A 13,577-nucleotide genomic window follows, 5' to 3' on the forward strand; every position below is an offset into this window, starting at 1 on the left:
CAGTGTCACTACACCAATGGTTCATCAACTGAGAGCACCAGTTGATTCCAGTTTACTTGTTTCTTCCAATTTGCATTTTTCCCACACTAACAAAATAGTCCTCATTTCCTCACCCCACCCCCAGTCCCCTAGAGCTGCCAACACCAACCAGCCAATACCTCTTCAGAAGTCTGTCCTAGCTCCAAGGGTTTCCTCTTGCAAGACCAGAGACACCAGCTCCAGTCAAGTAGCTATCAATTGTTCAGCAGTCTGAGTCCCACCATCATGGAACTGTATTGCAAATTCTTGAGGTACAAGTACCAGCCAAAAATTGTCCCTCCATCTCAGAGTCTGAGCTGCAAATCTACAAGGACTGCTCATTAATGCCTTGAGGTTTTATGAATCCCAAATCCTTCTCTTTGTATGCTCAGCAAAAGGAGTAGTAGCTTCTTTCTGTCATTGTTGCCTCTGGGATATCTTACTCTCTCTTTTGTCTTTTCTTTACATTAGATTATTTCTGATGAAATAATTGGTATAATTTTTGTCTTTGTATGTACCCTCAAGGATACAACTCCCAAAATTTCTGGTATGAACATAGCTGCATAAGTCAAAGTATTACCCTTTGTCCTCTTGCAAGGAGACATTGAGAATGAGTAGAATAAAATATCCTGCAAACTCCAATTTCTTTTTCTTTTTGAGACGGAGTTTTGCTCTTGTTGCCCAAGCGGGAGTGCAATGGTGCAATCTCAGCTCACTGCAGCCTCCGCCTCTTGGGTTCAAGCGATTCTCCTGCCTCAACTTCTGGAGTAGCTGGGATTACAGGTGCCTGCTGCCATGCCCAGCTAATTTTTGTATTTTTAGTAGAAACAGGGTTTCACCATGTTCTCCAGGCTAGTCTCAAATGGACCTCAGGTGATCTGCCCGCCTCAGCCTCCCAGAGTGCTGGGATTACAGGCGTGACCCACTGCGCCCAGCCTACACTTTTAACACAACTAGGAGATTGATATCGTTTTCAATCTCCAGAATATATATAGGGGCTGCCAAAAGTAGCTGAAATCAGGCATAAACTAGTGTGAGAAAGAAAAAGAAGTACAGAAAGTTAAAAAAAAAAAAAAAAAAAAGGCCCGCATAGTTCATAATGTGTGAGCAAAAATATACAGTTCCAGAGATACGGGACTCATCAGAAGTGGAAAAGTTATACCTGCTTTTTGCAAAAATGGGGTCAGAAATTAGGATGAACAGGATTGAGATTGGGCTGAAACCACATAAGCAGAAGTAGCAAGAGCCCAGCAGTTGCATATCTCAAAGCATTGGCAAGAATACACTACCTGCAGGTGAGAGGTTCACTCTGCTGTGTAAAACCTGGAACCTTTATTTACATCAATGGCAGCAGGAACTGGAGCAAACATAATAGAGGAAAAAGCACCCAGGACTGAATTTAGTTCAGAGTTGTCATAGTAGGAAGCTTTCAGCTGGTGCATGGGTGAGTGCTGGGGGATCCAAAGCAGAACACCAAAAGCATTTGCTGCATGAATTTTACGGGCTTGAGTAACATGTAGTGCATCAGACTTCAGAAGCATTTCATTGTCCCCATCTTTTTACAGAAGTAACATCTGGCAATTCTGGATTCTAAAATAAATAAATAAATAAATAAATAATGTTAAAAACAACTTGATAAAAATCGTGTTGCATCTACTCAAGCCTTAAAAGCCTTTATACTGAAGTACCACCTGTTCTGAAGTGAGCCTTTACTAGATAGAACTAAAACACTCTGATCTGATGCCACTATTAGGCACACCCACCATATCTGCTCTCAACAATGTACAGCAAACCACACTGATCAGAGACATGCTAAAACCTCTTCTCTGGTCACACAAGAAGGTTCTTTCTTGCTACAGGGTAATCTTGTCTCCAAATGAGAGTCTACTCTGAAGGTTTCCCAGCATTATATGTTGGAAGTTGCAGGTACAAATTATAGCTTTCTTCTTCTCCAAGTTCTGAACCGAATAGACAAGCAGATACGAGTCAAATAGGAGGGGAAATATCAGTTATGTTCATAACGAAGTTGAAACAGAGAACAAAGCTTGCACTTGAAATGAAATGTGCTTTTTTTTCTTTTTTCTTTTTTTTTAGATGGAGTTTCACCCTTGTCTCCCAGGCTGGAGTACAATGGCATGATCTCGACTCACTGCAACCTCTGCCTCCTAGGTTCAAGCAGTTCTCCTGCCTCAGCTTCCCGAGTAGCTGAGACTACGGGTGCCCACCGCCACGACCAGCAAATTTTTGTATTTTTAGTAGAGACGGGGTTTCACAATGTTGGCCAGGCTGATCTTGAACTCCTGACCTCAGGTGATCCAGCTGCCTCAGCCTCCCAAAGTGCTGGGACTACAGGCGTGAGCCACTGTACCCAGCCTGAAAAGTGCTTCCTAACTGACCTCCAAAAGTCAAAGTATCTCACTCAGTTCTACGCAGAGGATGGGAAGTTGTGGGGCCTGAGGAGGCACATCATGGTTTCCACCAGCATTTTGCATAGAGGAGACAGCCTAGAAAGAATGCCACATCTCACCAATCAAAACAGCTGGCTATACAGGAGAGAAGGCAAAAACACAGACCACTCATGAGCATTTCCTCTTGCCCTGATCTCACCAGCAAGAAAAATTGTCCCACTCATGTTGAGGAAGTGGGAGGAAGTGGTGGGAAGAACTAGAAATATTGCTTCAATGCTGTTTTCTCCCTAAGGGTAGGCAGAACTCCCCTCCACACTTTAGAAGAATAAATAAACAATAAGCATAAGCTCATCTACATTTCCTCAGTTCAGCTTCCCCCACTCCACTGGAAAGAACCTACTGGACAGAAAGAAACTAAAAATATAAAGATAAAGAAAACTAATAAGCAATTTTCAACAGGGGACTTGTGGGACTTAAACAAAAATGCTGGCTGTGGGGGGACATCTTAAACAGAAAATAGTCCACCCATCCTCTGACACTGAGAGAGGAAGATGAAAGCAGATGCACATACAGACAGATAGAAGTACAAAACTGATAAGCTGGGGAAGTTAAAACCTGATCATATCCATTCTCTCTGTGAAGCAGAAGACAAACCATCTTGAAGGAAAGGGAATCATGAGGGGTGAAGGTTTAGAAGAGCCACAACAGTGAATAGTAGTGAAAGTTATTTTTGGAGATCATGAATGTGTTGGACACCAAGCAATGCCATTCCTTCTGGCATAGTTTTGCATACTGGGGACGGAGCAGAGAAGATAAATGGTTTGATTCATCAATGCTTTCCTTCTTTACTTGGCTCTCAACACATCATATTCCCATAGTTTCCATCTACTGTATTGGCTGTTCTACTCATCCTCCTTTGATGATCCCTTTTCAGTTTCTTGACCTCTAGACTTAAAAATGCCTCAGAATCCACTTGTTGGACATGTTTTTCCCTCTATTTACCTTCAATATTCATGTTGAAACTGAATCCCCATTGTGGTAGAATTAAGAAATGGGATCTTTTGAGAATTGACTAAGTAACAAGGGCTCTGCCCTCATAAATGGATTACTGCCTTATAAAAAAAAAATAGGTTGGAGGAAAATAGTTGATGCCCTTTTTGCCCTTCCACCATTCTGCTATACGAGGACACACCATTCATCCCTCAGGAAGACACAGTAACAAGGCACCATCTTTGAAGCAGAGAGACTAGGACCCCACTAGACACTGAACCTACAGCCACCTTGATCTTGGACTTCCCAGCCTCCAGAACTTTGAGAAATAAATTTCTGTTGCTTATATATTACCTAGACTCAGGTATTTTGGGACAGTAGCATGAACAGACTAAGGCAGTCATATTGATAGTATGTACCTCTCATATAATGTGTTGAAAACAACGCTTTACCTATATTTTATTCTTTCCCTAAGAATCCATAGCCCCAGTAAAATCATGGGGGGAAAACAGACAGATCCAAATTCAGAAACATTCCACAAAATAACTGAATAATACTTCTCAAAACTTACAATGTCATTGAAAACAAAGTAAATCTGAGAAACTGTCACAAAAAAGTAAATACAAACCAGGAGGATCCTGATGAAACGTGACAACTAAATACGGTATAGTATCCTGGGTAGGATCCTGAAACACAACACGGACATTCACTTGAAAATAAGGAAATCTAACTAAAATGTGTGTATGTTTTGTTTTTTTTTTTTGTTGTTTTTTTTGTTTTTTTTTTTGGAGACGGAGTCTCGCTCTGTCGCCCAGGCTGGAGTGCAGTGGCGCGATCTCGGCTCACTGTAAGCTCCACCTCCCAGGTTCACGCCATTCTCCTGCCTCAGCCTCCCAAGTAGCTGGGACTACAGGCGCCCACCACCTCGCCTGGCTAATTTTTTTGTATTTTTTAGTAGAGACGGGGTTTCACCGTGTTAGCCAGGATGGTCTCCATCTCCTGACCTCGTGATCCGCCCCTCTCGGCCTCCCAAAGTGCTGGGATTACAGGCTTGAGCCACCGCGCCCGGCCCAAAATGTGTGTTTTAGTTAATAATAACCTGTCAATATTGGTTCTTTTCTTGTGTGCACACAAATGTGTGTCCCATGACAATATAAAGTGTTAATAATAGGGAAAACTGGATGTGGGGTATGAGAAATCTTTCTAGACTATCTTCAGAATTTTTCCATACATCTAATATTAAAAGTTTATATTTGAAAGGATTGTAATACATTATGGTACTGATATTTGAATTTAATGATTTATGATAGGTATTTTTTTGTTTGTTTTGTTTTTGAGACAGGCTGTTTCCCAGGTGGAGTGCTGTGGCACAATCGTAGCTCACTTCATCCTCAAACTTCTGCCTTCAAGCAATTCTCCTTCCTCAGGCTCTCAAAGCATTGTGAGTACAGGTGTGAGCTACCATGTTCAGCCAATAGATTCTCTTGAACTAGACCCCAGTATTTAATAAAGTAACCACCACGACCCAAATAATAAAAAACTAATCATATTATGACATGTCATGGTTTTGAAAAATAGGCTATTTAAGGAAAAAATTAGAGATAAATCCTTACTTTACCATTACAAATTGATTGAAGAGTTAAATGTAAAAAACTCAAGTAGAGAAATAAACTAGACTTTCAGGAAAAATAAAGGATCAAATTCCAACAGTTTCTACCAACAGCCTCTGCCACAACCACAATCCTGTGGGTATGAAGAGTGTGTGGGGGTGGGAAGGAAATGAAAAGTCATCATGAAAAAGAAGAAAAGGGAGGAGAGAACTTAGAAGAAACACAAACAAAAATCATCTCTAGAAGAAAAAAGGAGAATAATAAATACAAAAAAATACCAAACACAGCCTGGAAACAAAACCCTGACTACGGAAAAAGTACTTGAAAGTTTGTAGGTCTAGAAGTAGTAGCCTCAGAGAACCAGCTTCTGTGGAAGAATTTGAGAAGATAAAACCACACAACATAGAGGTTAAACAACCTGTTACTGAATGACCTTTGGGTAAACAATTAAGGCAGAAATCAAAAAATTCTTTGAAGCAAATGAAAACAAAGAAACAACATATGAGAATTGGACACCGCCAAAGCAGTGTTAACAGGAAAGTTTATAGTACTAAACACTCACGTCAAAAACTTAGAAAGATCTCAGATTAATAACCTAACATTATACCTAGAGAAATGAGAAAAACAAGAGCAAACCAACCCCAAAGCTGGCAGAAGAAAAGAAATAACTAAAATCAGAGCCGACCTGAAGGGAATTGAAACCAAAAAATCATACAAAAGATCAATGAAACCAAAAATTAATTCTTTGAAAGAATAAATAATATATTGATCGATCACTAGCTAGAGTGATAAAGAAAAAGAGAAAGAAGATCCAAATAAACACAATCTGAAATGACAAAGGGGACATTACCACTGACCCCACAGAAATTTAAAAAAAAAAAAATCCTCAGAGACTATTACAAACATCTCTATGCACACAAACTAAAAAACCTAGAAGAAATGGATAAATTCCTGGAAACATACAATCTTCCAAGGTTGAACCAGGAAGAAACTGAAACCCTGAACAGAAAAAATAATGAGCTCTGAAATTGAATCAGTAACGAAAAGCCTACCAACCAAAAAAACTTTGGGCCAGATGAATACACAGCCAATTCCTATCAGATGTATAAAGAAGAGCTGGCACCATTCCAACTGAAACTATTCCAAAAAATTGAGAAGAGACTCTTCTGTAATTCATCCTTTGAGGCCAGCATCATTCTGCTACTGCAACCTGGCAGAGACACAACAAAGAAAGGAAACTTCAGGCCAATATCCCGACATAGATGCAAAAATCTGCAACAAAATACTAGCAAACCAAATCCAGCAGCACATCAAAAAGTTAATCCACCAAGATCAAGTAGGCCTTATTCCTGGGATTCAAGGTTGGTTAACATATGCAAATCAATAAATGTGATTTATTACATAAACAGAACTAGATGCAGAAAAGGCTTTTAATAAAATTCAACATCACTTCATGTTGAAACTGAACAAACTAGGCATTGAAGGAACATACTTCAAAATAGTAAGAGCCTTCTATGATAAACCCATAGCCAACATGATATTGAATAGGCAAAAACTGCAAGCATTCCCCCTTGAAAACCAGAATAAGTCCAGGATGCCCACTCTCAGAACTCCTATTCAACACAGTACTGGAAGTCCTAGCCAGAGCAATCAGGCAAGAAAAAGAAATAAAAGGCATCTAGATAGGAATAGAGGAAGTTAAACTATTCCTATTTGCATGCAATATGATTTTATACGTGGAAAACCTCATAGTCTCTGCTTAAAGTCTTCTTGATCTAATAAACAACTTCATCAAAGTTTCAGAATACAAAATTAATGTACAGAAATCAATAGCATTTCTATATACCAACAACATCCAAGCTGAGAGCCAGATCAAGACTGTGATCCCATTCACAATAAAGAATAAAATACCTAGGAATACAGCTAACAAGGGAAGTGAAGGATGTCTTCAAGGAGAGCTACAAATCACTGCACAGGAAATCAGAGATGACACAAACAAATGGAAAAACATTCCACTTTCATGGATAGGAAGAATCAGTATTGTTAAAATGGCCATACTACCCAAAGTAATTCGTAGATTCAGTGCTATTTCTATCAAACTACCAGTGATATTTTTCACGGAATTAGAAAAAAAACTATTAAAAAGAAATAAAAAATGGTAATTCCTTTTACCCATATAGTAGGGTGTTTAAAGTTTTTCCACTGAGGGTCTTTTTATTTTTTAAATTCCTTTTTCCTTGAATGTTTCATTTGTGTTAGTTTCTACTTCTATTTTTTCTAGCTCATTAATCTTTTCTTCTGCAATTCTTTTTGTTTTGTTTGTTTTCTTCTGCAGTGCTTTTTTTCATTTCACACTATAAACTGTAGATTTCTTCTACAGAATTTGATATTTTAAAAAATCTTCCATATCTCTACTTAATTAAAATACAATTATAATTTTTTAAAGTGGTCATAGAGAATGTTGTTGAAATGGAAGTCAGACAAAGGAAAAACAAGAATTAAAACCACCAAGACACCATGTCTTACTCTTCAGACTGGCAAAAGTTCAGGAGATTGACAATATATCCTGCAGGCAATGATACAGAGGGGAAAAGAGCTTTTATAGATTGCTGGTGGGAATGCAATCTATAATAACCCCGATTGGAAGAGAATATAGCAATATCTGACAAAATTATGCATTTACTTCTTGACTTAGCAACCCCACTTCTAAAGATACACCTCTAGTGATACAAAAACACATGTGCATGAGTCATACATACATGTTATTGTACATTTGTCCAAACCCATAGAATGAACAACAAGACTGAACCCTAAGGTAAACTTACGAACTTCGGGTGATTATGCTGTGTCAATGAAGGTTCATCAATTGTCAATAATTTTACCACTTTGGTGGAGGATGTTGGTAATGGGGGACACTATGCACAGATGGGGGCAGCAGGTGTATGGGAAATCTTAGTACCTTCCTCTTAATTTTGCTGTGAACCTAAAACTACTATAAAAAATTAAGTAAAATGTATGCATATGCAAGAGGTTTATTCACTAAAGGATTATTTGTAATTGCAAAACATTGGAAGCTATCTAAATGTTCAAGCATAAAAGATTGATTAAATAAAATATGGTAACATAAACAAAATAGAGTCCCATGCTGCTCTTTAAAAAAAAAAAAAAAAAAAAAAAAAATGGGCCCTTACTGTAGGCATCTATGAGTAATTCATACAGTTCAGTTGGCAGCCACAGTTTGTTCTCATGGTTCATGGCCCCAAAGAAGGGTTCCATTAATCCACCAGTGTGTTACTTCTGTGTGGCATACCAAATGCCAGGCCATTGACAACAGCTCAAGTTGGTCAGATTTTAGTCTAGCCACCTGTTAACTAAACCTTGGTGATTCAAGGGCCCATTGAGCAGTAGTTTTGCTTCAGGCAGTAAAATGGGAGATGAAATTTCTCCCAAAGGAATAAAAGGTGCTTTTTCATGTGAGGCCAAGATACCACTGGAATCTGGCCAGCTACATTTTTGAACATACCATTTTCATTTGACAAGTAGAGCTCTTAGATTCCTACTCATTGAGTCTGAGTTAACACACCCAAAAATGGTTATATCAAGGCAGAGAGACACAACACAATGCCTCCATGGTCAGGTGTTCAGTTTACACAAGAACTCAGTAGCAAGCTAAGAGTTGCCTTTCAGTAAGCCTGCCAGACTTTGGTCCTGGAGGGAGACATTACATTTCTTACACTGAGCAGTAAACAAATCTGTCCTCTGCTACACAAGGAGACACCCTATCTTCCAAGGCTGTTTGATATACAACCATCCTTGAAAAGGTAGTCTGGAACAAAAGGGAAATTAGTCTCTCTTGATCAGATGTGTAGAAACACAAGAGACCAATGAAGAATTGTATCAAATATTAAAATGTCTTTTACCTTTCGTTTTCAGCAATTGACTCTTAGTGATTTAGTTTTCTGTATATTTATCCTGTTTGGGATTCTCCAAGACTCTTGGATCACAGATTGGTATCTTTTTACCCAATCTGGAAATTTTTCTACCAAGATTTCTTCAACTATTTTTTCCTCATTCTCCCTCACCTCTCCTTCTGAAACTTCAATATATATTCAGTAGTGTCCCATAGATCACTTGGACTCTGCTATTTTTCAACCATTTTTTCTCTGTGTACTTCAGTTTGGATGATTTCTATTGACCTGTCTTCAAATTTATAATCCTTTCTTCTATAGCGACCAAACTTCTACTAATCTCATCCAATTTTTTACTTCAGACACTTCATTTTTCAGTTGTAGAATTTTCATTAGAATGTTTTTTACAGTGCCTGTATATCTTCTAAAATTTCCTGACTGTTCACTCTTAACATTTTTCCCATAGATTCTTTTACATATCTTGGTAAAGTACTTCTCTGCTTTTTCAAACATCTGAGTAACTATAGTCAGTTCTTATAAACTGATTTTTCTCTTGACCTTGGATCATATTTTCCTGTTTCTTTAACATCTGAGAGTTCTGTATTATCTATTGAACATGGTGAATGACATGTTGTGGAGACCCTAAATTTGATCCCTCTTCTTCTTCATCACTTTGAACTTGTGAAGACTTAGTTTGCAGGTTGTTTTTTCTGTTTGTTTATGTTTTTGTTTTTGAAATACAGTCTCACTCTGTCACCCAGTCTGGAGCATAGTGGTGAATTACAGCTCACTGCAGATTTGACCTCCCAGGCTCGAGCAATTCTCCCACCCAGCTTCCTGAGTAGCCAGGACTACAGGTGTACACTACCATATCCAGCTAATTTTTAAATCTTTTGTAAGAAACAAGGTTTCATTATGTTGTCCAGGCTGATCTCAAGCTCCTGGGCTTAAGTGATGCTCCAAAGTGCTGGGATTACAAGCATGAGGGATTGTGCCTGGTCTGTTTTGTTTTTAAGAGTAGCTCTATTCTGGTATCACCCTTAGTCCTGGGGAAAATCATTTAGTCCTGTAATATTGTATTTATTTCTAAGATGTGAACCCTCAATGGGAAGGCCAAGGTGTTCATCCAATCACTCTCATTTGGCAGGAATTAAAATCCAAATTCCAAATCTACTGAAGTAGGCACCCACCAAAATCTCTCTTCAGCTCTTTTAGCTTTCTGGCTGTTGTTGCGAAGTTTCTTGGAGTCTTACCTTGTATGTGTGCATTTCTGAGGCCAGTTGGTGATTTGATTGGAGTTTACATGTCACTCGGACAGATCCATACCCCAGCTATTAATGTCATAGGGAGGAAAGTTGGTCTAATATAAGTTGGACGCTGTCCTGGATCTCACTAGGTTGTTTCACTGCAGACATAAGAACCAGAGATGTAAAGGAACTCAGAGTGTGAAAAGGATTTGTGACAAAAACCCTTAGATAAAAGAAGATACAAATTAATTAGTTTTAAAGTACTTCTTCCTATATAGCATGAGACAATTAACTCTTCAATAAGAAGAGTTGTTTAATAAGAAAGTATTGTTTCCAAGTAATGTCAAGTTCATTTTCTTGCTTCTCAAGTTCTAATTCAGAAGCATTCAGTAATCACAATGTTTGCAACAGTTCTACACGGCAACTAGAAAGAAATATTAGACAATCACATTTTGTGTATATATAAATGTAGATCTATAATGATAACAATAGATTGGCAACTGATGAGCTTTGAACGACAAATAGTTTTGTTTTTATAAAAATATTCAATGGTTGAATTATATTTTCAAATAATAAAATTAAAAATTTGATTCATTAAAGCTGATTTTAAATGCTGATATCCATTAATTATAATTTAATTTTTATATAGTAAATAATATCTAATATTTTAAAAGAAATAAATGTAATATATAGAATCTTAAATTTTTTCTTATATAAACTTATACTTTACTATAAAACATATTCATGTTATATTCACTTAAAACATAGTTAAATTTAAAATTTTTTAATCATTAATGTTAATAGAACAGGTAAAAATTTTGATTGTAACAATGTAATTAGTGATTTTGATGAAATGAAGGCAAGACAAATAAATATTGTAAAATTAGCTATAACAGCTAATGAATTGTGCACGTTCTTATTATCTATCCAAATATCATAGGCCTATCAACAAAATATCCAGACACACTTGATATAATTAAGTTAAATTCAATGATGTTTTCATGAGCTCCAGTCAAATAAAAATCATAGCCTTACACATGTTTTTTAATTTTGTCACATTGGAAGTTTAATCAGTTCACATAATTCATACTAGTTATGTTCTATAAAGTCACTGTGAACAATGAATTATTGAATGTTGATTGCTTACCCCAGGAGATATACAGGGTTAGGTTCCCAAAAGTTTTGATCACAACATTTTTGTCAACTGATTAATATTTAACTTTGTTTTGCATTTTTGCCAGCTAATCAATACATAACCTCATTTTACATGTACTTCTGTTGATTCATTAACACTGAACTCATGGTCAACAGTACTATAACCCACGCCTGAATGAAGCTCATCTCACACTTGTATTTCTCCATAAGGCACATCACAACCTTCTTCCACTTAGGAATACTAGACAGCACATTAGCACTACACTTGGGGGCCATTTTTAATAACAAAATCACCACCACCACCAACAAAAAACAAAAATGTGAACAACATGGCACTTCAGCTGAGAACACACACATTGGGCAACTCATACTTGTTGCTACTCTGTGCATGTGCATCAGTGACCATGAAAGTGCTCCAAGTATTGATTTTGGGGTCAAAAATAAATTTTAGCAAGTAGGCAAATTTGAAAAGACAGAATCCATGAATAATAAAAATCAACTGTATGTTGGTCAAGTTAAGAGAGAATAGATTTGGCCACACATGGTAGCTCACATCTGTAATCCCAGCATTCCCAGGCTGAGGAGGAGGATCACTTCAATCCAAAAGTTCAGGACCAGTCTGGGCAGTACAGTGAGACCCTATCTCTACAAAGAATTAAAAAAAAAAAAAATAGCCAGGTGTGGTAGTACATGCTTGTAGTCCTAGCTACTCAGGAGTCTGAGGTGGGAGAATCACTTGAGCCTGAGAGGTCAGCCTGCAGTGAGCTGTAACTGTGCCACTACACTCCAGACTGGGCAACAGAGTGAGATCCTCTCAAAAAAATGAAAAAAAAAAAAAGAGAAAAGAACAGATTTTACTTAATAGTTCACTGGTTTAATTTACACCTTTTAAATATTTAGATATATGTAATTAGGGCATTAATGTGATCTTTACTCAGCCCCACAAATGTTAAAGGCAGGCCTATTCCTCATCCTTCAGGCCAACCCTGGACAGAATTGTGAAGCAGGCAGATGTTTGTGGCTAATGCCCTTAATCCATATATTTTTGGCATATAATACCTTCTTTTAGCTCCTGTTTTATTATTCATGAGTCTTCATTACCTCCCTGTGCTTGGAGACACACACACACACACACACACACGTACACTCATAAACACTTCATGAGTTTTTTCAGCAACCTTCTCCATCCAGAGTAGAATAAAACTCTAATGCACAATCAGTTTCATCCCTACATCACCCCATCCAATTTCCTACTTGCCCATGTCTGATTTCCTCAAGGCCCTGTGATGTGCTAGATAAGAAAATGATTATCAATAAGTTTTTTCATGATAGTGGGCTAAACAGCTCTAATAAACTATGCTAATGTACTACTGCTTCCAGGTAAAAATTAATTTTTCTTTTTTTCTGGAAGACCACTGAATAAAATATCAGTGGGAATTAAAGTGACCTTTCTTAAAGATATTTGAGGGTTATACAGAGCTTTTAAATCATATCTCCAAGTTAGAATCTGTTCCATGGGGCACTTTATGTATTAATGTGATCTTTTTTCATAGTAGTGGGCCAAAAATGCCATTAGGAAGAACAGGAAGACATCACCTTATGTGTTCTGAAGGAGAATGGACAGGCCATTAGTCAGGCAGAACTATAAACATCAAAGGACATAAGCTATGGGGGTGGACACAAACCACAGCTCTGCCGGGCCAAGTTCACTATGTTCTTGGAGAAGTAGGGCTGCACAATGAGGAAACTGGGTCACGGCTAAGGGTAGATGAGGTCTAAGAAAGGAACAGTGCAAGGGAGGACTGGGGGATGAATGAATCTAGAAGCAAAGAGCTTTAAACCCATGTCTTCTAAAAAACCCTCCTACTAATCAATCCCCAGCCTCTGAGAAACCAGTTTTTCCTTGGTCAAAAAGTGAGGTTCACAGACTAAATTTAATTTTCTTAAAAATTAAGATCCAAGGATTGCCAACTTTTTACTTTGCTAATTGAATATATTTTTTAAAAAAGCTAATGTTTGCCATTATAATAATTTCATACAAGAAATATTTTTGATATTAAAAAGTAGAAAAATACAATTACAGAATAAAAGAAAGCCTTTTCCATTCTAGAAATAAAAACAGTTGATGACCTGACACTGACAGTTCACTGCATCCCAGTGAAAACATCACTGTGGACAGGCACAGTCCTGGGAGCGTGCATCTGAGACCTCTGTTCCAGAACAAAGGTCAAACTCTGGGCT

General features: G+C 37.6%; 1 protein-coding gene across 7 annotated transcripts in view; it reads right to left on the reverse strand.

Annotated features, from left to right (window-relative positions):
• SRD5A2 (steroid 5 alpha-reductase 2) overlaps positions 1-13,577 on the reverse strand; it is a 284,751-nt gene that overhangs the window by 130,314 nt on the left and 140,860 nt on the right. For 5 of the 7 annotated variants that reach the window (XR_012095257.1, XR_012095258.1, XR_012095254.1 and 2 more), the window contains 2 exons: positions 10,188-10,339; positions 1,308-1,608 (listed from right to left, as the gene is read on the reverse strand). The gene's annotated coding sequence lies outside the window, so the exon portion shown is untranslated. Of the gene's footprint in view, positions 1-1,199; positions 1,609-10,187; positions 10,340-13,577 lie in introns of those variants that run through there. The other 2 variants (XR_012095252.1, XR_012095253.1) reach the window with 2 other exon arrangements.

Source organism: Chlorocebus sabaeus, chromosome 14 (assembly GCF_047675955.1).
Source record: "Chlorocebus sabaeus isolate Y175 chromosome 14, mChlSab1.0.hap1, whole genome shotgun sequence".
Taxonomy (NCBI): Eukaryota; Metazoa; Chordata; class Mammalia; order Primates; family Cercopithecidae; genus Chlorocebus; species Chlorocebus sabaeus.